Raw genomic sequence first — 24,435 nt, 5'->3', positions numbered from 1 at the left:
TTTAGGAATAAATACCTTGTTTATAATAACTAGACCAGATAGAATTTTCTGCTATAAACTGAACAGTTATTTCCTAGTGAGAACCACTTTGGCTATTCTTTGGAAAACTTTGTACAATCCTTTTATTTTTTAAACCAATCCTTAATTTTTAAACCAATCTCGGTGGTTTAACCCTAATCCACTCTTGGAAACTGAGGAGACAAAAGGAGATTAACTGCCCTGCTTTAATGGCACTCCTTCCTGCCACTGATGTGTTCCTAGTTAGCACATAGGGAACATGGGTGCTATGACCCAAGTCAGAGTTGATTGCAATAGTCAGGGAGATGCTCCTGCTTTTCTTGAGGTGAAACTGCTTAAAAAGGCAGTTTTCTCCAATAATTTAACAAGTTTTATCCTATAGCATAAAACTGTGTTTGAAATTTAGCTCATTATTGTACTTACCTGTTAGAATTAAAAAACAGGATACATTTTCATCTTTCTTAGTACTCATCTCTGGACATTATCCCATGAAAAGGGGAAAACTTGGTTTTTGCTTTACCACACATAATAATTCTGGCAATATGTGGTATAAATACATAAACCTCAACAGCAATCCTTTTAAATAGGTCTTCACTAGTAATTAAAAACCAAAAAGCATTCCCCAAAACCAAAAAGCACACCAAATAAATAAAGAAAAATGAAATGTGCACAGGTGGCAGTAAAGGTTCTTTCCACACTGGAGTAATTGACAATTTGTGGGGATTTTTTTTTCCTGTGTGAAGCCTTCAAGACAGGCAATTCCTTGGCGTATTGCAGGAGCATGCAGTACAGATGTAAGGGAAAGCTAGGTGTCACTCAGTAAGGGATCCTGTTGGTGTGATTGACACATAAAGCAAAATTTTTTGCCATTCTGATATATGCTTTCTTGTGGAGGGATATCTCTGAGGCAAACTATTGGAGTAAACCCTTTCTGTTGTCATTTGGTGGGATTTTTATTTTAATGAAAGCAATCGGTCTTGTGTGCAAATACCAGCCTTTGCTGTTTGATATGCGCAGAAATCCAATCAGATGCTTAATTAGATCTTAACACTAGTTCCAAACAGCTGGCTAATTCCCTTGTTTCTGATTAAAGAGATTACAAAAATAAAATTTAACATTGCATTTACATACAGCTCTAAAAGGAAACACTTACCCGTAAGTTTCAGTCATTTAGGAAATTCATGTCTGCTCAGTGTTAGGGATCAAAGATTTTAGCATGATGAATTGTAGAGTGGCAAGAGATTAAAAAAAAAAAAAGAAGAAGAAATGGCAAATGGAATTTGTTGAATGTTCTGCTTGTTGACTATGGCAGGATTTAACTTGAAGGTGTGAGTCCATAGATGCATGCAGGAAGTATTTGGTTTCATTCTTCGTCTTTGTGAAAACATGGAAATTAAGTTTGTTCACTAAACCATCACTTCCCATGAGCTCAGAAGATTATTTTTCAAACAGGCCTGTTCTGAGCACATGTACTAATTTGTTTAAAGTTTATTTATTAACTGTCAGAAAATAAGGTGGAATTGCATTTGTTTTCTGTCTAGTTTAGTCTTTGAGTGGTTTCTTTTTTAACAATATTAAATTCAATTTTTAATAAGAAGTATAGTTATTCTAATGTCAGAGAGTGTTTGACATTTACCTATGTCTTCAGCAGTGATGATATAAAACTCCTCTGCCACAATAACAGCTAAACTCCTTTTTAGCTGGAGTTCTTGTACCAGTGTATGCACCAGTGGCAAAGCCAATCTTGATAAGTGCTAAAAGGTAGTAGAAAATGGATTCCTAATGTTGTCATTTAGAACTAATTGAGATTCATTTAAACACATTAAAAGAGCTATTGTCTTACACAGAGAGTTCATATGGAAACCTTTCTATGATGTTTAAGTAAGAAATGTGTTGATTATGTAGAAATGGAAATTATGGGAGCAATGGAAAGTGGTAAGCAGCTAAATGAACTGTATGCATGATTTTCTGACCCATGGATATGAGGAAATACCTCCCTTTTCTGGCAATAAAATCTGAGAATTTGAGGAGCTTCTGGGACTATTCACACTTAAAATCAAATAGGGCGAATTCAAATCTGCTAAAAAAAGGGGAGTATAAAATGAGCAAGAGGCTATTAAAAATGTGGGTTTTTCTTATTTGGAGGAGTGACAGATATCGCATCCACATTTTACAGAGATCTGTGTTTGAGCCAAAGGATTACAGGCCCCCAAACCATGCATGTCAACCTTGTGTGTTAGGGCAAGGGAAAACCTGGGAGACAACTACATGACAATCCTAAGCAGGAAAGGCTGTGTGAAAAAGAACAACTCTCCCTTCTTGATCTGTTGAATTTTTACAAGCACATTAATAAATGAGCATATTAAGAAGATCATAACTGACATTTTGTTTAGACTCCTCCGAGACTTTGAAGAGATCTTGCAACACTTAACAAAAATATTGAATAGTCATGGGATGCAAGCTGTAAGTGTTGTGTTGTGTCATAACAAAAACTGACTTAGATACAGAAGATGAAAATTGAGAATAAATGACCAGATTTTGCTGTCAACCCCTTGCACCACCAATAAACAAAGATCCTAAGTAAACAGAGAGACCTATTTTAGAGTTTCTGAACCATCCCATGCAAGAACAATGTACCAGAATAGGCTAAAGGATCAGCTTGGGTTTTTTTCTGACTAGCAGCCTAGGGAAGAAGAACTGCTGTAAGATGGTATTTCCCCTCATATGCAGATTAGGGAATTTCAGGTGAATTATTGTACTGAATAATGGTGTTTAATAGTCCTTAAAGATCCTTAGACTAAGTGATCAGACCATACCGGACTGCATTAAAATCAAGTTCGCTTCTCTCTGACCAACTTTTTTTATATTCCCCATATGAAGGGTTTGAAATTTAAGATCAGATTTGCTTATTTGGGATTATCTGATGTGATTTGGGATTTTGATTTAGTACAGTGCTGCAGTAGTACTTGTAATCAAATAAAGGTTGACCTCAGAATTGAAATGCACAGCTAAAGTAAATCCCAGTAAAATGGCTGGGTGTTCCCAGATGGGAATAGCTGGGAAGGAGAACATGGACTCAAACCATCACAAGCCCTTTGCTCTCCTCTAGGTTCTGTTAGTTGTTTGCTTTTGTAGTCTGTGTTGGACTCCTTTGTTAACTTGCACCTCACCATCTGAGGTAGCCTAAAAGCTGCTCTCCAGACCCTTCTGTGTTGAGGTCAGCTCAGTTTCATTGCATCAGGAGTGGACAATCCCTTCCCACATCCCGTCATGAGTGTCACAAACACAAAGCCCATGTTTGTCTCCTCAGAACTGTCTTCCACTGCAGGGAATTGCAGTCACAATTTTTATTTTTGATGTTCCCAACCTTTTGTGACAAGGAGCGCTGTAATTTAAACAATGAAATGAGTTTATGAAAAAGAGCTTATTTTTGTTGATTATTAGGAAATAAAGGTTGAAAGGCATAAAAATAAAAATACGCAGGAAATTATTTAAAAATAAATCAACAGCATCAAATAAATGGTCAACTCTCAGAATCAAAACCACCTGAAAAATCCTAGGCTACCTTATCCCTCCTCATGCAAACTCTGCTGTCTGTCTCCCATCAGTTTTGTTGCTCTTTCCTGTATTATTTCTATTTGTGCCATGCACTACCTTTGATTTGTACATAGTACCCAAGATGTGGACTCACTATGGTTTTTTACTGTGGAATAATAATGCTAAGCACTGGATCCAGATGGAGCCCAAGCCACCTGCTCTATTTTGTTCCATCACTTGTGAGAACTGAGAGAGGAAAAACCAAGAGGTATCCCCAGCAAAATGTTCTGTGCAAAATGCCTCCCTGGCTGATCCATACAGCGCTGTAAAAGCAGCAAACTGTCGCTGCGCACATCTCATGATACCTTGTTCTGCTTTCTGATTCTTATGTGCATCACTTCACAGCCCAGCCAAGACCATAGAATTTAATTTCCATTTCACTGTGGCACAGTCTTTGCCCTTGCAGCTCCAACTGCTTTTAGTACCCTAAATAGAAATACTGAAGGACAGCAGAAAGTGGAGGCTTTATGGCCTTTATTTGTAAAAAAGTAAACAAACAAGGTGGTACAGAAGCTGACATAACCTTCTGCTAGTAATTAGAGAAACCTGCTCCAGGTAATCATAAATTTATGTGTTTACTACATCATCAATTATTTCCTTCTTTATAGTCTAAAGAGATCATGGGCAGTGAATGTTTCCCTGGACAAAACTTGTTAAATACCTTGTCAGTGATCAATGGAAAGAGAGTTTAAGCTATTTAAAGATTTATGCAACAGTCAAGGTTTAGGATTACCAGTGAGAGACCAGGCTGACTGAGAGCTCTCAGTTCGGGCTCTGAGCCATGAAATGCTTCTTGAACTCTGCTGTTGGCCACCAGGCATGTTCTTGTTTCAGGATAGCATGGACTCTCTACTAGAGTAAGAGTGGGAGGGAGATATGTATCTCTCTAGAGAATCTGCAGGATGTGCACACCATGTGGTGTCTGAAAATGCTGAGAATGTTGGACTATTCTAATCACTTGCATTATCTGAAATCATATCATTTTATAAGGTTCTACTTTTTCTTTCTGTCATATTAGATATACAGCTGCACGCATGCTACAGGAATCTCCTGATTCCTGGCTGAGCCCCAAATTTTCTTTGGCTCATTCTGCTTGATTCATTCTCTTGTGACTTTGCTAATTTTTTTCCCGTTTCTCTTACCTCTTTGATTTACTCTTGCCCTTTTTCCCCACACATGTGCTATCTTTACTACTTTTTTGAAGGAGCAGCTTGTGCAAGATCAGAAAAAGAACTTTTAGAATGTATTTGGGAAGTTCACTCTTGAGCTTTGGTTCATTTAAGAATCTCTTTCAAGGTGAAGAGTGAGATGTATTATTTTTATAAAATAAGTGCAACATTTTAGGCTAACTGTAAAAATTCAGCAGAAGCATATTAGCTTAATGGAAGTGCAATGCTTCAATAAAGTCAGTGATAATAATAATAATCTTCAATTGGTCTATTCCATAATAAAATGCTCAAAGAAGATTGTGAAGATTGTTATTGGAGTAGAGGTCAAGAATGAATGGGATTTGGGGTGGTAGTTGGACATTGCAAGAGACCAAGAGTATCAGTTGTTCAAACTCTGAAAACAAGAGTTTTTCTTATCTGTAGCCAGCTTCTGGATGCTATAATGCATCTTTAAATAGGAATGAAAAATAATTTTTGATTCATACTTGTGGTACATTTCTTCACAGTCTTAATTTAAAATTATAGTTTACTGGTGCTTATCTGTAGCAAGAGTGTTAACTGTGTTAGGACTCCAAGGTCACCAAAGAGAATTTATCTTCATTGTTTGCTGTTTTCTTTCCTAGAATATTATTTCTAGTGTGAATTTCTAAAAACTAAAAAAGCAGCACTCCAGGACCTATATACACTATGGAAGAAATATTTCCAAATGTCTTTAAAGGTGCATTTTTTGTCTTTCATTGCGGATTTAGACAACGGAGCATTGTTGGTTTGTTCTGCAGTCTTATTCCATTGGTAGGAATATCTTTTTTTATGTTACTGTGTACACAAACTGCCATAGTGAATGTTAATTGTTATTAGCATCAACAGCTAACAACAGCTATGTAGTTGTCAATAGAAAACTACTTGAGGAAAAAGAAAACCGCTAGTCACAGAGAGCCCTTAATGCTTAATTAGCAGAGTCTTCAATTATATTCCTTGGGGAATGTTGGGGGGGGGAAGGTTTCAATCATAAAAGACATTTTCAAATGGTCAAAGAACTAGATGAGTGACAACAGCTCTGAATTCTTAAAAATCTTTCTAGAATCTCCCCCTTGTATTCATTCATCTCTTTGTTCATCCTAATGACACACCTGGTGAAGGTGCTTACTCTAAGCCTGTATTTGTATAAGGAGTTAATGTGGGAAGGGTAATGGGAAATAGAACTAGAAATCAGTTTCTGTGATTTTTCAAGCTGTGTGTGTGTGGTGGGTTTCTTTTCTCAGAAATAATCAAGATCTGGAAAAAAGTTATAGCTTCACAAACATTTGATAAAAGCATGGCTCTGCATATTTTTTATTTTAAAGCTGGACCTAAATGTGCCATCTAAAGTATCAGATAAAAATCATTAGAGTGGGGTTTCTTTTGAGGAAATACATCCAACCCCAACTGGTTGCTGTAGCACTTCCATTATGAGTCCATTTTTTGCACAATTCTTAAAAGTCAAAAAAGGACATCCTTTAATAATTATCTTACTGGAAGTAAGGCAACATTGTGCATGTATAGGGCTTGTTGGCTATTTTTCATGTTCCATTAAAACTGCATAGTTATATATTTTATATATAAATATAGATTAAGTTTATAAGGACAATTTGTTTGCTGCACTGTCAACTAAGTTAATTGTTTACATGTCTGCTCTACTAGAATTATCTTCTTTTAAAATACCTAATTTTCAGTCTTGGAGACTTAGTTTCTGTAATTGAAACAGCTTTCCAATTCTTAGGGTTTCAGAGGTGTATTCTTCATTGTAGTGCTTGCACAGTATTAAAAAATTCTTTGTTTTAAAGGAGAAAATATCATATTTTCTTGAGTATCTGAGAATTAGTTAATTAAATGCGAGCTTATTCCTAATTGAGTAAATGCTTCAAAAATCACCCCAAAACCAAGTCCAAACAAAGAAATAAAATAAAAGTACTTGAATTTAGAGGTTTATAGAAATGAAATTATAGTTCTCAGTAATGCTCATTGTGAATATATGAGCAGAGGTTGTACCTTCATTCGTTTTCTGGGCAAATTGTACTGGCTTAGGGAGCACTGTTGTTGGTTCCTTTGTGATCTTCAACATTTAGGAGGTTTGAAATGGCAGCTGAATATAGCAGGAAGTAAAAGTGGGAAAACTTTCTAAACTGTTCCACATACATATGGTAACCACCCTGTAATTCTGATAGCTTAGTTTAGAATAATTTAATTGACTGTATTTTCATTTTAGAATTGCAGAAGCGTACCACAGATGCTGCATCAGGGCAGTGACACAGCCCATTATTTTATGGGCCTACATATTTACTTACTTAGTTTTTAAGACAACCTAAAATTGAAAGGATGAAAACATATGGCGCATAATTATACTTAATTGTGGAATTTAGCTTGAAGTGCAAACTGCTGCATTCATAATCCTTTTCCTCTGAAGGCCATTGTTTAGGCCCCAGTCAGATAAGGGTTATGTGTAGAAGATAGGGAGGCAAATCTCATGCAACATATCATCACATCAGAGAGTTGATAAGTAGCCAAGAAGGCTGGAATGCTGCCAGCCAGGCTATATTTCATTTCTGTATCATTTATACTGCTGGCTGTGATGCATGGTACTATATTTTCATCCTATTTTCTATATTTAAATGCGTTCATTGAGGGGGGAGAAATCCTAGCATTTCTGCTTTAGAGAGTGTGTTTTATTATTACTATGAAACATAAATTTGAAAATGCTTTTAGAAAGGACTCTTCTCTCCTCCTGCTCCAAAAGGCTCAGAGCAAGCTCACCAAAAGGCCTGGGGAGAACTGTGAAGCCTTAAGTCAGAATGAAGTCCTAAGTCTGCAGTTTTAGCAATTTTTGCTACTGCCTTCACTGAGGCCCTGAGATGCAGTCCCAGAGTATCTTTATCCTCTCCCTCCTTTGTTATGTTTGGCCTGTGTTGTTTGTAGCTTTCCATCAGGTACCAGATTGGCTTACAGAATCTCCAGCATCGACCTACCCGATATTAAAGTTTTTATGCTTCCATAAGAATGTATGTTTTCCTGCAATCCTTTCCTTAATTAAAAGAGTTTTAGTGCTGCTAACTTGACAGCATGTGTTTTGTGTGATTGCAGAGACTGGCATGAAATGGGAGTGGGTGAGTCTGTTTATCCAGCCCAACCTAACCTGCCTTCTAGTGATGACCCTTCTGCCTAGGGGGTCATGTAAACTCTCTTAGGCGATGTCTGTGCTGATCCTTTGTGTGTGTGCGAATTTCAATGACATTTTACATTAAGGCTAGAGTAAATACCAACAGGATGTTTTGCCAAGGGCTTGGTCAGCAGTCTTCCAAACTGACAGAATTAAATTAGAGCAAGGGAAATGTCTTGATGTGCAAGAAAGAGAAATATGAAAGATTCAGAAGAGCTGAGAAGTGTTTGTAGTATCATCACTTGGAGTACAGGTTTTAGAGAGTACAATTCAGGATTGAAAAAAACCCACCATTTTGTACAAAACATCTATTTTTGAAACTTTCTGCCTAGAAAAGATGTAAGGGAGATAAACATTATTTGTATCAGTATAAAACAGTAACATATTTGTAAATTGTGAAAATTATGAAGTATTTATCAAACTAACATTTTCATTTGGTAATATTTCAAAAATAACCAACCTTCTAAATGGAGATTAAGATGTAAGAAAACTGTATTTGATACTCTGGAAAGTACTAAATATGTTAGAAATTAAAGCAGTACATTCACTTTAGCAATGTCCTGAAACATGGTATGCACCAAGAAGTGTAACAGAGTGGTTTCAGGTACCAAAAAAGGGCTGGAGAAAGTAACATTGTGGGCTTTGGCACTCATTGCTCTTGACTAATGAATCACTTCCCTGGATTGGGTTTCTAGTCTAGAAGGTAAAGAAAATAAACACCTCCAAGTCTGCCTTATTAGCTGATGTTTGTGAAGTAGCTGATGAATGAGGGGATGTAAATTTTAAGCGCTATTACCACAATAAGTAATCTTGTTGCGATATTTGAATTGCAGGAGAATCTAAACCTTCAGACATTTTTTGCTAATGAAATCTCAGTTAAGAATATGACATTACTGAAATAATTAGGACATCTTTAGGACTTCAGGGTCAGGAGGATTATGGACTCATTGACCCTATAGACAGAGATTAAGTATTTTCCACTCCTTTTCTCGCCAAAGACAAATGCAAAACACCTTATCACAAAGTACATATATATGTAGCAAGAGTTATCACCATTTCCATCTCCTAAACACTAATCTAGCCCCAAATCCAATCTGGTAAAGTTCGTCCCATAGATTTTTAGGATGATATTGTCATTCTTTTTCATGTTTTTATAAATGCACCACACCACACAGACACTTATAAAAGCATTCTACAAAGACGTGAGAAAGTTTCAAAAGCTGTAACTGAGCAGCTTGCCTGGTGCAATACAGTAAAGTAGCAGAGGTTCTGTGCCTTTTGTCTATTTTTTGCTTGCTAATCATGTGCAGGAATGATGCAAGAGAGATTGCAAAGGTTTATTTCCTTTAATCATGAGAAAAATATCTTCCATGAAGCTTTTCCATCATGTTCAGAATTCTCTTCAGTTTTACTGTCCTGCAGGGGCATTTGGTGTCACGAGTAGTTGATGTAGTCATCAGACTGAAATGGCTTTTTTTGTCTTGTGGTCTTCTCTTTAAATATTCCAGAAGTCTGACTTGAATAGTTATTATTTCCAGATTGTTGGAAACATGGTTATACTGCTTCCTAGTGGGGAATGAAAGAATATCTTGTTCTCATTTGATGAAACTTTTCTATCATTATGCTTGTGTAGTTTTTTGCTTTGTTTTGGGTTTTTGTTGTTGTTGTTGATGTTTTTGGTTGTTTTTTTTCAATTCTTTGGTACAATACCAGAGTATTTAGAGCTTTACTGTTTTCTATTGTGTGGTTTTATATCAGTGAAAATTGACTTCAGTGAATTTGTCCTGGCTGACAGCAGTATGTGTAAGAGAATATTAAAGCAGAATGCCTTGCTGTTTTACAAGGGGTCTTTACTGCAGGCTACAGCATGCTGTTTACAATCCAAGACAATAAATCACCTAGGCTAGTGGCTGTAATCTCCCCTGGAGATGGGCAAGCAAAATATTCTTTTCCCTTACCTCTGCTGTGACTTATCTCTGTTGGGTAGCACCACACAATTCTAAAAATATGTTTTCTAGGGAGGTAGAGAAAATGTAAATAGCCAAGAATACATGGAGAGCCATTAAAAACAGTTTGACAGAGAGAAATATCTGTCAATGAGAGAGATGATTGCTTTTTGAAGCATTCATTGGGAAAGAAGTGGCACTGTGCACTGACCTCCCCAGGAGAACAAAGCTGTGAGTACCTGCAACGCATTAGTGGTGTTTGTGTGCTGGTACAGATATTGGGCTGAGACTCAGGAGAGCTGCAGGCAGCTCTTGCTCCTGCCATCAATTTCTTGCAAACTGTGGGGAATGCACCACCCAGCACCACAGTTCAGCACTGGCAAATGGGCAGTGGGGTTTTTTTTCATCTTTCTCTGCTTTTGACTGCTTAGGGATGGACTCAATGCCATTACTTGTGTTCAACAAGTGCTTCAATAGTCCCACTGATTTTTAGTGATATTGTGAAAGCAATAAGTTGCTTCTGAGTGCGTGAGTGGTGGGGTTGCCCTTCAGAGCAGAACAGATTCATGCAGCCTGTTTGAAAAACACTTGGAGCTGGAGGTCCCAATGTCCAGGTCTGGAAACAGGACTCAATAGTTCGACAGCAAAAATTCTTCCTCATGTCCTTACAAGGAACATACTTTGTTTCTCTCTTCACGTTATTTTTTTCATCTAGAATCCCAACTCAGAATCAAGGCAAGAAAAATGTTAGCAGAGTACACAATTTCATGTTTGGTTTATTTGTTTTGTTTTGTTTTTAAATAGTTCCAATTCTCTAAAACTGGTTTTCACTTTCAGCTGGTCTTCTTTCAAGTCTCCATGGCTCATGAACCTACCTACCATTGTAATGTCTCAATTTAGATGATAAAAAATAGAATTGGTACTATTTCGGAATGGCTATGATACCTTCTTATATTTGTAATAAGGGCTGAATTTGTGATTATATACCTTTCACAATCATATTTTTTGTCAGACACGCTTATTGATTGATTGATTGATTGTAATGAGACAGATGATAAAATACAGTATGACTAATAAAAATAGAATCTGTTCTTAGTATATGAAGATTTTCCCTACAATATGTGCTGCTGTTAATAATGGTTATGTATATGACTCCCCTGCACATTAAAATTAAAATATATCCCTTTGATGGATTTTTAAAAATATATCCTCTGTTTAGACAGAGATATACACAGAAGTAGTGTTATCTAACATTTAGAATTTCATAATTGAAACTTCATTCAACCCAGGGTGCGTCTAATTTCAGCCATTTGGTTGCTAGGGTTCAGAATAACTGAGTGCATGGGCATTTGTGGGAATTTGTCGCTCAAAAGGGTCAGCAGAGGGAACCATATTCTGGTCTCCAGGTGTGCCAGCATTCCATGTGAGATGCTCTTGTCACATTCCCACCTGAGCAACACATCCCTGCCTGCAGAGCTTTGGCTTTTCCCCTGTTCTATTTTGGTGCTTTGTGCCTGCCCCAACCCTATCCCTGCTCATGAGTTTAAGCCATTGTTTATCTAGAGCAGCACAGGAGAAAATGACCATTTAGATCCCCATGTCAGACTCTAATATACAAGGTTTTCCAGGGGGATTTGATTTTTGTTGTGTTTATTTATGGGGACTGTTCTAGAAGTTTAAGTGGGCCTAAATTTTTTTTACAAAACTGAAGACCGTAGGCAGTTTCTGTAACTAGCAGTGACAAGATGTTTCTTTTCAAAATAAAGCAGCAAAGCTCCTGTAAATGATTAGCAGGATCATTTCTTTCTTTTAAGTCAGAAACAGCTATCAGCTTTCAATAGTAAATTGCAGCTGAAGTTATTCTTTCCATGTTCAGAAAGGCAATATAAAAATAATCTGAGCTAACTCATACACTAACTGATTCTGCTATGCTTAATCAGCTTAAATAATATTTTACTGTCTAAGAGGTCTTACTTAGTTTAATGAAACTAAAAGCTGTTTCTGTTTATGTTCACTATTAGTGAGGATGATGTGTTTTTCCCCATGATTTGAGTGCTGCACTCATGAGTAATTCCGTTTACTCAGGAACTTGCCCTAATCTGAATGAAAATACAAAAAAAAGGCAGGAAAGCCAAGAAAAGCTAGTGATTTTGCTTTACTGTCTGAGTAATCAGGGACAGCATAATAAACAAGTATTATTAATGAAGTATTTTCTCTAAAATCGACAAACGTAAAAATTGTGTTTCTTTAACTAAATTCAATGGTAATCATTGAAATAATTGGTATAGGTTAACATGTCACTCCTCAAAATACACTGAAGCTTTACAAGAATGTAGAAAAGGCTATCACAGGCCCCATCCTTTTTGATGCCCGAAATCCAAAATTGCCAACAGCAAATGCATGTGCAATACAAGCACAAAGAAAGCCCACCCAAAAAAACTCCAAGGGATTTCCCAGCCCAAGGTAGTGCCTTTAATAGTCTTTTGTGGGGCTGGGTGTTGTCCATTTATTTGTCTAAATGTTTTTGATATATAAACTTTTAGCATCATTTCTGTTTTATGTCAGTCAGTGCAACATCTTCTTTGCCTTTTGAGAAGAAAAGTCTTCAAAAGATATAAATCTGTCACCTGCTGTCACCTGCTTTTGCTGCTCTGTGCCTCTTGTGCTATATCTAGGGAATAGCCTTCCTATCCTTGAATAAACTCTTCATATGTATTACTATTTTTAATCCAGTCAACAGGCTAGAAAGCTGATATTTCTGACAATGAAAGAGGCTGTTGTGCTCAATAAAGTGTGAAGGCTCTTGAACATAGCAGATATATATATATAGATATAGATATATAAGTAAAAGCTGGGGTCATCAGTGTGTTCCCAGCAGTTTTTGCATTGATGATGCATAGTCAGGGTCATGTTTTGGTTCATCTGTGTAATGCTCACACTCAAACAGAAAACCTACAAGTAGCCTTGTTATTTTTCAAATATATATAGATATAGATATTTATATATATTATAGATACATATATTTATATATATACAATAGATATATATTTGTGCATCTTTGTGTATATGTATACTCACATATACGTATTCTTTTTCTTTTAACGCCAACAAAGTAATCCAGATACAGGAAAAAACCTGGCAACTGCTTCAAAAAGACTGGAGTCTGAGGTGAAAAATGAGTAGGTTTGTTCTCACGGGGTGAAAAAGAGCCCAAGGTCAGAAACAGCTGGGAGCAATGTGAGATGCTGTGAAATTACCTTCACCGCAGGGTTTGTGCAGTGATCTTGGATGGTAAAGAAAGGGCTGAAAGAGAGCAGTGAGATGGATTTCTGAGTATATATGTAAGGATGTTTGTACATAAGATGAGACATAGGAAAGCCGAAAAATGATACAAAAATTGAGCCATCCAAAACCTACTTAGTTATGAAGATTTTGGGTCTCCTGCCCCTTGTGGTACTTTTATGCTAGCTTGACTGATTTCAGTTGATAAACAGCTAATTAATCCCAGAGAAAAAAATGTAAGAAATTAATCTGTATTATATATTTGTATTTTGGCATTTTGCGATTTATGACTAGAGGTGAGAAAACACCTCTTGTTCTGCCTTTAAAGCATATGAAGGGGAAACTTGCACTGCCTCATTAACCTGAGCAATAACAAACTCCAGACATAAAGGCCTGCATAGCTCAGGTGTGAACAACAATGAAAGGAAATTCCTGTTAATTTACCATGGCATCCTTTTTGCTGAAATAACATTGTGCTGTGCCAAGGCATCTGTGAGGACAAGGAAAACAACCATGTATTATTTGGGGTAGAATCATCTGATTTTCCCTTTCTTTTCTCTGCTATTTTAGAGCTTGCTTCCATTTCTGGATGTTTGAGCTGCAGGGGGGAGCTGGGTAAAGAGGGATGGCAGGAAAAACAGACCTCTGGGAATGGTGGGGTATTGCTGCTGCAGTGCCATGGGCATAGCTGCCCATGGGACAGGGGAGTCGGCAGGCCAGACATATTCTCACTTCAATCCATTTGGCCTGAAATTCCTGCTTGAAGCCAGTTAAATGCATCATTTTCAGAATGAGGCAAAACTGGAACAAAAGAGCCAGTGAGTGAGTTTTTCTCCTCACTCTCTCTCTTCCTCTCCTCCTTCTCCCTCCCCTTACCTATCTTTAATCTGTAGTTTACATGCTTGTACAGTGATTCTTAGATGATAAAATTTCATCCTCCCAAAGCAGCAATCCTCAGCCTATCATTCAGCATGAAGCCTGAAATATTATATATCTGATATTACAAGCCTGAAATAATGCAATGTGGATTACATATTCGATTACAAATGGTAGCCAGGCTGTTGCCCAAGTCATTCCTGATGCACATTCAGAGGCAGCTCTGAGTTAGACAGGCAAGCTCTGAGCAGCTGCTCTGCCTTCCCTGGAGCAGCAGCTCAGCAGCCCTCCACAGCCATTTGTTGCCATAGTTAGGAACATTTCTGTGTACATTCAGAGACCTCGTGAGGGACTGCAGAGCAGAGCTCTTCCAAAATCTGGAAGACTGGAACTTCTAGAGTATAAATCTAGGAGTGGGGAGAAAAATAATGTGGCACGGAGAGGGCTGACGGTAGGGGGATAATATGTGTATGCATGGCTTGTTTTGTGAAGCTGCCCAACATATCTTGGGCTGTAGTGGGTGCATTGCTGCTCATCTGCAAAGCCTTTGGCTGCCACAGCTGACTCTTCCTATGCAAGAATAAAAGGCAGAGTTGTGGTGCAGCCTCAGTGAAAATTGCTGTCCCATCTGCAACCTACTGCCAGTGCTGTTAGCAGAAAATCACATCTGACACTCCTCAAGTTCAGCTGGATGAAACTTCTCAGGGAGCCAACACGTGGGTTTTTTCCACTTTATCCACTGTTACAATCCGGTTTAAACCCAGAAAAGCAAAGCAAGCTAAGTCTCTGTGCATAAACCAGAAAGAATTTAGAAGGTTCAAAATATTCCCAGAAACGAGATTAAAACCAAACGAGGTTAGATGTTGATGCCAAAAAAATTTATTTATTAGTAAAAGAGGCAAAGAGAAGGGAAGAGAAAAGAAAGAAAGAAATAGAAAAAGAAGTGGGCAGGGTAGGGGAACAGGGAGAGGTGACAGGGGTTAGGTGGAAGCAAATCACCCATCTGAGGGTCCCAATGACACCTCGTTGCTCCCCTCCATCTGCTCTGCTGGTGGTGAGGGTCCCCTGTCGCTGCTGTGGCCACGCTGCCACAGAGCACAGAATCCCGTGGATTAATACACGCTGTGGGCCAGGTGGGAGCACCCACGTGTCTCCCCTGCAGGGGCTGGCTTTGACACTGTGCCTTGCAACACTGAGGGTCTGTTGCATCATCTCTGGTGCTCTGGTGCAGGGTCTGGGCACCCCTTTGAGGGGGGCCCCTGTGATGGGCCATGTCACCCCTCCTGCTGTGGATAAGCTTCCCCCCCTCCCCCGGTGAGGGCCCCTCAGCTGGGCTCCTCTGCACAGGGGAGGATGGGCAGTCACTGCACCTCTGACCAGAGGCTTTTCCCAGATACCCAAAGCCTCTCCTCCCTGCACCCCTTGCTACCCCAGGTCTGTTCGAGCCTGGCAGCTGATAGCCCTGGGCTGTGGTCTCCACCTTGGAGGTGTTAAGCCTGTGCTTTGTGAATGTCCCCAGCCCTGAGTTGTTACTTTATCTTATCTTCATCAGTGAGCGGTGTAAGGCCTCAGTCAGGGCCCCATTCAGGGTGCAGTAGTCTTCAGCTTTTGTAATACAGTTTTAAAAGTCCTTTAAGAAAATGTTTAAGTCATAAACTATAATATTTCAGTCTCTGACACCCGCTTACCCAAAATGTGAGGTGCTCCACTGAAGTGATTCAGTGGGATTTGTCATAGACACAGTGGGATACAGGAGCCTATGAGCCTGATTGTGAACACAGTGATATCTTAATAATTTTCAGTGGCAATACAACTGAATTGCACCTTGCTTTTATTAATTTGTTTAGGTGCATTTGTTTGTCATATCCTTTTAAGCATGAAGGTGAATTAGTTTATGTGTTAATCTCTCAATTTCATAGAATCATAGAATAGTTTGTGTTGGAAGGAACTTTAAAGATCATCTTGTTTCAACCCCCTGCCATGGGCAGGGACACCTTCCACTAGACCAGGTTGCTCAGAGCTCCATCCAGCCTGGCCTTGAACACTTCCAGGGATGGGGCACCCACAACCTCTCTGGGCAGCCTGTTCCACTGTTTTGGCACCCTCACAGTAAAGAGTTTCCTCCTAATATTCCATCTAAATTTATTATCAGTTTGAAACCATTTGCCATTGTCCTGTCACTACATGCTCTTGTAAAAAATCTGTCTCCATCTTTCCTGTCAGCCCCCTTCAGGTACTGGAAGGCCACTCAAATTTAATTTCTGTTAAACTCTTAATTCCATTTATATTGTTTATAAAGAACAATTTCAAACTTTAAAATAAAGAGTAGAACAGCTCTTTTAAATATATCTGTTCCTTTCTTTGTTAGAATGTTTTATGTCCTTGTATTGTTTCTGTGTGCCCTACTGTTAGATTCTTTGACAAGCGTGAAAAGTAAATCCTTTTCTCTGATCTGTACTTCAGCCCAATTTCTACATTGAGTTCTTGGTCATTTTTAACTTAGGCATGCAGCCCTTCAAAGATTTGGCTTCGAGACCTGACCTTGCAGCTCTGTGGTCCTGCACAGGTCCCAGGACAGTGAGCGCTCCTGGTCTCGGGCAACCGGGCACAGGAGGGAAGTGCCAGGAGGCTGCCCTTGGCTTTTCTTTTTCAGGGAATGAAAACAGCGTGCGTATACAAAGATTATTATATATGGAGATTATTTTTATGTAGCCACAGACGAGGTTCCTTCATAGGAAGAACCAGGTGAAATAGTTCAAGTGGTACCTCTGGAAATGCAGATGAGCTTGAAGTCAAGCCTTTTCAGATGTTCAGCTCCAGCCTTGTTCTGCCATCTAGCGTTTAACGTAGTCAGTTTCACTTCAGCAAAGTGATTTTGAAGTATATTTTAGGGAACAAGAATACACTTTAAAAGAAGGTGAAAAAATAGCATTTCTTAGTGTGAAAAAAATGTAGCACAAATGGGGAAAGACTCAATACAAATGGCACTATTTTCATTCTAAATAGAATTGCTCTTGTAGAGAGTAAATTAACGGGTCCTCATCTAGGTTAACATTTTTCACTGGCAGAGATGTAAAGATTTGTATTAGTCCCACAATTTCGGATTCTCCTTTGTTTAGGTAAGAGCAAATTAATTTTAACAGTGAATCCAGCTGTTTCTTACCATGTATCTGCTGTTATAATTAGGCACCAGACACTTTGGATAATTACTGCTCAGATTTTTTATTTTTGGGGGTGGGGGTTGGTTCAGATTATTTATTTTTGACTGGTTGACATCTGAATAATTAGTTGATTATCTGGGCTCTTAATGCTAGAAAATTATTAGTTCTCTTTCAGACCATACAAGATGTTCTTTATCAGACAAATTACTTCTGCCTAGGAATGGCATGGAAACTTATTAAAGTGCAAGTTATAGTACAAAACTGTGTTGATGGGATCCCTGTTAAACTCTGGAACAAAACACGTATCAATTAAGTGCATTGTTTCATTGTACTTTGTTTACAGTTAATTTCATCTTCTGGTTAGTAAAATGATTCTTAGTGACCTCTTCAAATGTTGCACAGCCACTATTTTCCACCAGTAACTTCTACTTAATTGGCTGGTTGCTTTTCTGTGTTGGTTTTCCTCGTTTGTTTGGTTTCTTTGGAGGGAGAGGGAGGGAGCTATTTGCTTGTTTACAAACTTGTGTCAAATTTTAATAGTGTTATGACTGAGGAAAAAAGAAAGCAAATAAACATTTTCAGAAATGTAAAGTATAGCAGAGAGCTCTTAAAGAGCAAGCCTGTATCATTTTGGTAAACATCTGAGGAAAGGGGGAGGATGGGAAGAAGAAGGGTGCCCTCACTTTTGCAGTAATAATACATTTGACCATGGCAAAGTGAGGGAAAGGTGTTGGCCTTGTTGGGAACCAGAGTTTGATTTGTCTGGGAAACTGAGCTGTGCTGTGCCTTTCTAGGTGTTGCATGACGATTATTTTCAGACTGTGAGTAAATCACATGCAAGGAATCATGGTTGAAATTTAGGCAACAAGAATGGAAGTAGTGGGAATACTTGGGAATAGTATTATCTCAGTGGTGCTGAGAGGCAAAGAAAACGATGGGAGGAAAAACTAGGTTTTAAAGAGATAGAGAGAGAAATTCCAGGGGAAAAATAAAAGGAATACAAAGCTATAAAAATACACAATTTCAACATTTTATGCTTAATAAGGATCAGATTCCATACTCCATTCCATATTTTCATTTCAGTGGGCTTACACTACTTTGCAATTGGCGGAAGACCATTTCTACAGCCCTAAGTAGACTCATCTCCCATTTCAAAATCTGAAATTCTCTCCATATGTTGCAGCGTTGTCCAAATTTGCTGATAAAGTAAGAATGCATAAAATAATTCCATAAAGTGCCTAAAGAATATGTAGTTTGATATGCATGATGGATGCTCCCAGGTGCCCCTAGTCTTCCTTGTCCAATTTTAATACTATCTCTGATCAGTCTCTGGGCACCATCCTCTAAAAGCATAAGAAAGCTGAAAGGTGATAACGAAAACATTATTATTACCAGAGATCTGTTGATAGCTCTGACAAATATATGGATTAAAATGTCCTGTTGGCATGTTGAGCAGCACAGTATAGCACAAATCTCCATGAGAAGGATGGATCAGGAAATTGTACATCATATCTGTTCTGTGAGACCAAGATTTCACATTTCCTTTAGATCTGTATCCTTTTTGGTCTTTGTGGTAACTTGAAGAGTTAGGGACATAAAAAGTTTTGAACGTCCTTCCCTTTCAAAAGGTAAAAAATATTCTCAGCACTTTTAGAATGTCAGTAGCAATACTTGAGTTTTCTGTCCTATTTTGAAGAGAAGCAAGAAAATAATGTTTGCCGACTTCTCATTGTATTTTTTAACATTTTGAATGATAAGTTCATGTTTCACACACTTTCTTTGTCCAAGCATACCTCAAGCATTCTGTCTTTCTTCTCCTTTGGTACCTGGAGTGCTTATCCTCAAAAAACTTCAGCTACAGCCCCAACAGCGTTAGAGCACGCAAAAGCTCTGCAGAAGTTCACCTCTGAATTGTAATCCACAGGCTTTAAGTGGTTTGGGTTTTTTTTTCTGCTTTCTGGAAAATATGATCCTGTCTTCTGCTATTTATATGCTGTATATCTATGAAGTAAAAGAAAAAGGCTGCTTTGTTCTGTTTTCTGTCAGATGCAGCTCATAAAATTTACAGCTCATTTTATGTTTGTAGAACAGGGTCTTTGCTCCTATTTGTACCTTCAAATGTGACATTTATTTCTGTTATAAAGCATTCCATGTTCAACCTTTTCCTTATTATTTTCTGGTATGAAGTAACTTATGACCAAAAGAAAAAAAAAACTACTACATAAAAATCAGGGACAGTATGCTCATGTTCGGTGCGCTTGCAAGTTATCTCAGAAAATTGCATTTTGCTGCTGCAGAAGGCCCTTATCCTATAACCCAGGTCTTTGTGAATGTATCCTTGCAACAAGTCAATGGATTTTATCATGGTTCAGAGGTCAAAAAAATATCCTATTCAGTCTGAATTTTGTAAGACTCAGCATCCAGTTTTGTCTTTATTCCTTTCACAATAACTTCTCAGCATTCAGTCATATTCCTGTTCTTCACGGATAAACAGGATTATTTGGTTTTTTAAGTCAAAATCAGCACACCTATTTGGAACTGTCAAGTATGAATACATTCTTTATGCAGTAGTAAAAACTCTGATGGATAAGTTTGTTCAACTCTGTATTGAAATGGCACAACATAGCTCTGATATTTTTCTAGTTGGCCACAGACAATTTTTACATTTAATGTGGAAATTTGCATCTCAAAAAGAACTGCTCTATTTGCCATGCAGTAATCTCAAATCCCTTTTGGCTGCCATTATGCACACCCTATTGCTTTGCCATTTTGAATCAAAATTTTCAATGTATGCATCTTAATAATTGTCCACATTCACGAAAAAAAATAAAAAAGAAAAAAGATTGCATAATTTCAACTAATGGAGAAGAAGAAAAAGACGAAAAAACCTACATTTCAATTTCCATCTTACAAAAGGCTTAAAGATGTTTTGATGTCCATTTTGATAATGCTAAAATAACAAACTTTCATGCTCTTTTCCAGAGTAGGGGAATGTTTTCTCTGTGGGAGAGGGCAAGGGCCCTTCAGTGAGAGTGCTCTCCTCACCGTTCTTTGGCACAAAGAAAACACATGTGTTTGGGCAAATATACAGCCTGTATTCTGCAGAAAACTTTAAGCAAACACGATGTAACTCTAAATGGGTACAAGAAAAAAGAAGGGAGGGAATATTCTGCCTTCAGTTCAGGACAACAGAGTCATTTATCATGAAGCAGCAGATAAAAAAGGACCTATGCCAACACGCAAAGCTTGTCTGGCCCAGATTTCTTGCTACCTCCTTGCCCAACACCTGCTTTCAAGTGACTGCAGATGAAGAAGCATGTTGACTTTATTTTGCATATTTTCTCTGTCCTCATTGTCACTTTAGAGCCTCAAATTATGCTGATAATCCTGTAGGGAGAGAAGAGCAGCAACCTGAGGCAGAGGTGTCCATGCTTATTGGGCATGGGAGTGAACATGAAAGGGATGAGGGGGAGAGCAGAGAAACACACCAGCAGAGGGTGTGGTGGGAAGGAAAATGAGAAGGGGAAAAAAAGAAAGTAAAATATGATTTCTTTTTTTTCTCTTTCTTGAGTACATATTGCTCTTCAAGAAGGGAAAAGACTGCTAAAAAATTCATATCAGTTCCTTGCGTGCTCTAGTCAGTAGTAATTGAAAAGCCTTATTTCCCCCCAGCATGTTAGTTTTTAAAAACTGTAAATCCAAAGTGCAAATAATTTTATTGTATTTTAATCCTTACAATGATTTCATCATCATATTTCAAACATATTCCACAATTTCAGGTTTACAAGCTCAGGTGCCTCTTTGGCTGATTCAGAACACTCAAATGTATTATTAATTCCAAGTTACAGTAACAAAGCTGTAAATGGTAAATAAACATAGTTCTGATTACATTGTTTGACTATTGGTAAAAATGTATTTTTAAAATCACTTTGCCATCTTTGGATTCTATTTTGTATTCTCTTGTGTGGGCAAGAAATTTTAATAAGTCTATTTTATTTACAGAATGAAACAAATACACTTTTGTATTTGACCCTCCAAGTTGTCAGCAATGCACCTACTCAGTTCTAATCTCTATTTTTTTACAGCCAAAGTTTTATCATTATCACAACATCAGTGTTACTGGCACCTTTTTCAATTGTCTGAAACATTTGTAATGTTAATTAAAAAAAAAACCACTGATGAAATGCAAATCTTACAGACAACACTTCCACTTAAAAGAGGTGTTCTTTCTTTTAAAAGCATGAAATTAGCTAAATAATAAAAAAACCTTACAACTCGCTTTCCTGTAAAAGTTATTGCCTTCATCAGTAAGTCCATGAAGGCAAAATATGCTCCTCTTGATAGAAACAAGGGTGTTCTCCTTGTTAGCAGCATTTCTGGAATACTAGCTTAGCAGATACATGGATCAGTCAGTAAAGATAAAAATATATCTTACACTAAATTAAATATCTTAGTTTGCTGATATTCTTTTTGGTATTATTTGTTCTCTGAATCTCTCCCTCTGTCCACAGATCAGTAATCAGAAATGAGATTATTTTGATGTTCAACCCTAACACTGCTGCTAGACATTACCTACTCTGTGTGAAGGTCGGGTGAATGCTGACTCAGAGTATCTACTTGGACAGGCAGAATACAGAATGTTTCATTTTCTCCTGCTTGGGAGATTTATGTGCTGATCTCACTTTACTGTTGTTGTTTAGAGGACAGGTTTTCTTACTACTGAATTAAGGTGTAGTGTATTTCAAGATGCTTTTCTTGAAGTACTTGTGCTGTGGTCAAATACAACAAAAATAAGAAGGTTCTGTAAAGTTGTCTCTGCTCAGTGTCTTTACGGGTGGGTCCCATAATGCATGTGGCCTTGTTTCCAGTTCACTTGGAGGTTCCAGCTGGGAGCCAGCTCCATACAGTCCCCCAAAAGCTGATTCCCAGTGCCCAGAAGGTGCACAGGCAGCTCTGCTACCTGGTGTAACCACTTGTTTATGACTCATTTGAAATTTCTATCTTTGAACTGAAACTAGTCCTTCATTAAAGGTTTTGGACCTATGTCACAATCTGCTAATACAAGCGGGGGTCGTGATGGTTCGTTTATAGAACTCCGAGTGTAAAAGGACACAAGGGATTTCAGTTTTAATCAGAACAGTGCACCTTTATTAAGTGACCACAACACGGTAATGCGATAGAGGGGAGAGAGAGAGATAAAGAAAAACAAAGTAAAAGTAGAGAGGAAGAAAGGGGGGGCAATAGCTACCAATACATGAGACAAAGTCCTCATGGTTTTCTGCCAATAGATTCATCTTCCTTCCGTGGGGAGATCTCGATCTCAGTTATTTCAGAAAGTCCCTTTATAGTCCTTTTCAGAAGTGAGGGGCAACTGGACAAGAGGTGGGGAAATCTACAGCCGTTGTTATGGGGCCCGTTGCTTCGGGAAAGAGGTACAGGACAGACGTACAAGACAGGTGGACAGGACAGGTGGACAGCACAGGTCATTCCTTTCCGCTTCAGCGCAGTCCTTCCCACCTGGGCAGCAAGAACGGCGCAGTCCATTGCGACCTGCACTAATTTCCTCAGGAATGCGTACCAGTTCCCAGCGGGCACACCTGTAGGCAACACTTGGCAGACATCCCACCTCAGCCAGGCCAGGACTCCTGTGTTCAGTCTCTGTCCTTGGTGAGGCAGATGAGGGATCTTCAGACTGTTTCTTACAACCTATTTTTAGGAAGAAAGAAAAGAGTGAATCAGTGCTTGACATGTTTCTGCTAACACAGGCAATCTGTTAATGGCTGATACAGATACCTGAAATTTCACAAATGACAGTTTTGGAATACTACATATTCCTTTGGAATCAGCATTCCATTGGCTTTTAGTAACTACATGTTACTAAGTAACTACTGAGGGGAGACCTCACTGCCATGTACAGCTTCCTCACGAGGGGAAGCAGAAGGGTAGGCACTGATCTCTTCTCTGTTGACCAGTGACAGGACCTGATGAAACAGCATGAAGCCATGCCAGGGAAAGTTTATGCTGGATATTAGGAAAATTTCTTCTCCCAGAGGACAGTTGGGCACTGCTACAGGCTTCCCAGGGCAGTGGTCACAGCACAAAGCCTCACAGATTTCAAGAAGGGCTTGGACAATGCTCTCAGGCACACACTGGGATTCTTGGACCAGGAGGTGTGGGTTCTTGTGTGTCCCTTCCAACTTAGGATATTCTGTGAACACATAACTTAGGATAATTGAGAGATTTTGGCTACATCCTGACAATGGCTGGTGCAGTTTTAGGAAAAAAGCTGAAACTTGAAGGATTGCCCCAACTCCTACCAGCTGCAGTGCCACCCCAGCGGGCTGCCTGCCAGCCAAATCTAGGAAGGCACATGCGGCAATCTGGCATCCTCTGAGCACAGATGCAGCATTCCTCTGTTCCAAAGGCAAGAGGAGGTGGAGTGGGAACAGGAGTTACTTTTTTGCTACTCATAAACAAGTAATATACATAAAAATGAATAAGAAGAGTATGTAAAAGTGTGTTAGCATCTAGGTCAGTTCTTCTTGTTTGCTTGTTGATGTGGCAGAAACACTCCTGGAGATCATAGACAAAGACATTTTTATAAACCAGTGCAAGGGAAAAGTAGAGAGACCAAAATGAGATCTGGAGAAATCCCCAGGCAAAGCAGAGGAAAATGTTTGTATCTGGTTTTTATGTAGCTTTTTTCTCAAATACTTTGCTGGAACAAACAATTATTTTAAACATTTCTTTAAGCTATGTCTTTCTTCTGAGATGGAAAATTTCCTCCTAAATTAAGCTCACAAAATTCTGGAGTAAACGCAGTGGTAGTTTTACCCTGACTTTCTTAGTGCTCATTAACTGTACCAGCAAGTAGATTGGTTGGCTGACCCTTCCCTGTTTTGCACTTGTACAGATGGCAGTGATGGGAAGGAAGCTCCATTCTCTTATCCAGGTTGCTGATTGTCATCAACCCTAATGGGCTGGAGCCCTGTGGTGGGTGGAGAGAATGTTAATTTGCAGGCAGCTGGAAGGAGAGGGATTACTTGATTTTCTTCCTTATTTCATAGTCAATTTTTGTGCTTTGCTGACTATTTTTAGATGGTTGAGCACGTTCCAACATCTCTAGATGGTGACAGCACTTCACATCTGATGGCGTTGTCTTGTGTAGCTCACTCCTTCCACAAGTTTGCCAG

General features: G+C 38.6%; 1 protein-coding gene across 1 annotated transcript in view; it reads left to right on the top strand.

Moving 5' to 3' along the window:
* ROBO1 (roundabout guidance receptor 1) overlaps positions 1–24,435 on the top strand; it is a 699,448-nt gene that overhangs the window by 130,800 nt on the left and 544,213 nt on the right. The window lies entirely within an intron of this gene.

This window comes from Corvus kubaryi, unplaced genomic scaffold, assembly GCF_017639235.1.
Source record: "Corvus kubaryi isolate FWS band 111438036 unplaced genomic scaffold, C.kubaryi_AGA036_p1.0 37391, whole genome shotgun sequence".
Taxonomy (NCBI): Eukaryota; Metazoa; Chordata; class Aves; order Passeriformes; family Corvidae; genus Corvus; species Corvus kubaryi.
Note: the sequence above shows the minus strand (reverse complement) of the source record. Positions and strands in the feature narration are given on the sequence as shown.